Source organism: Priapulus caudatus, unplaced genomic scaffold, assembly GCF_000485595.1.
Source record: "Priapulus caudatus unplaced genomic scaffold, Priapulus_caudatus-5.0.1 Scaffold2462, whole genome shotgun sequence".
In the NCBI taxonomy this organism is placed as follows: Eukaryota; Metazoa; Priapulida; class Priapulimorpha; order Priapulimorphida; family Priapulidae; genus Priapulus; species Priapulus caudatus.
This window is the reverse complement of record NW_014579523.1, coordinates 22,765-24,699: the sequence shown is the minus strand read 5'-3', so window position 1 is coordinate 24,699 and position 1,935 is coordinate 22,765.

Sequence of the window (1,935 nt, the reverse complement as noted above, 5' to 3'; positions counted from 1 at the left end):
GTTAGCTTGTTGTTGTTTTTTGATCTGTAAATTACTACGTTTTCCTATAAATTGTTATTATACATTCATTGGTTATATATGATGTTAGGATTTCTTCCTTTTCTCATTTCTTATGATATTGAATATGGTTTGCACTGAAGTGCTGCTTTACAGTCATATGTATTGTTTGTCAGTTTTGTTTTGTTGTTCTTAAATTCAAGTGTTACAGTTAATGTCAGTTTCATTCTGTCAAGTCAAGATGATTGTTAGAAAGTTACGTATGGAGCAAAATGTTATAATTGCAATTTTGTTCAAATGCTTTTTTTTTTCTCATAAAACTTCTGAGTTATTCCTTTACTCCTTTACTTGGAGAGTATGTATCGTTCGCAAACTTGACTTGTTAAAGCTTGGTTGCTTGTTCTTTCTTGATCTTAAATTGCCTTTTCGTTTCGATATGTTCATTTATTGACTTTAATTATAATAAGCAAGTAATAAGTAATCTATGTCAGATGTTTAGAAATTTTTTCTAATGAATTTATTTGAATATGGTATTGTACAGATTGCTTCAGTATAGACATATTTATTACATTATAGACGTATCTCAAACGTACACACCTACTAACTTAGCTTGTTTTGTTGTAATTTACATTCAAGATTGTTTATTTATATTGTCATTGCTGTAAGCATTCTGCTCAAAGTTTGTTTGACACAGGAATTATCTCTGCTTAAATATTGTATAACGTTTAAGCACTTGTGAATCATTTAATTTTTGTATCTGCATATGTGTATTATTCTTCACTTTGTTCAGTTTCAATCTTAAAGTTTACTTTAAATCAGTAAAGTAGTTAAAATCTTATAGTAAATTATTACTACTACTAGTACAATGTTAATATATTTCTCTTCCTGCTCAACGACAGTTGCCCGCTTACTTTTTAAATTATAATTTTCTAGGGGATGGCTGACTGGATGACCGTATGGTCTTTTTGCCATCCCTTCGCGGTATTATTTTCCTATTTGCCTTGTTAATTTCTTGTTCTATGTTGTAGACACGCGAAAAATAAAACTGTTATCTTATCTTATCTTATCCTTATAGGGCGTATAGCCTTAACGTATGCCGAGCGAATGAATTATTTTGGAAAAGACATCAACGGGCTGGCATACGTCGACCCGGCCGCCGACCTAAAAAAAAAGCTCGAATTCTGGATTTTTGTGGATTGGTCGTATACATAACGTATACACAACGAATTGAACGTATACACAACGTATGTCCAACGTATGTATAGCGTATCATTAACTTATATAAAACTTATGGGAGCGTATCTGAGCGTATGGTCAACGAGTGCTTGGCGTTTTCGACGAATGGCCAACGTATGGTTAGCGCATGAGTAGCGCATGTGCAGCGTGCTCGGCGTGTCACGAACGATCACGTGACGTAACGGGATATATACCGTGCCGATCTCGTCACAAATCAATAAAGCATCTACCATGCCGCCCAAGCGATTGAATGCCCCTTCCAGTGGCAGACAGAGAGCAAAGATAACCCATTCACAACTAAAACCATCGCCACCACCTGCAGAACAGCCAGACCAGCCTGACCAGCCTAACCCTCATCCTACCGGCCATACACAGTCCAGGTGAAGATCCAGAGAACCTCGCTCACCCACTCCTCCGTCCCGTAAAGGCTCTCGTTTCTGTTGCCTCTAACTCCAGGAAGCCCAATGACCAGGCAAAGAAGAGGGCTACGAAGATTGTCTTTTCACTTACAGTAGAACAGGAGGAGAGTATGCTGGAGTTCTTGCAAGCAAATCCAATTATCTGGGACTCGCCCGCAACACGCCCGCAACACGCTCACAGTACGCCAAATGAACGCTAGCTGTACGGTAGACACGTTAAATACGTTACTCCGTCGATAGGCATACGTACAATACGTCTGAATACGTCAAGATACGTTGCAAA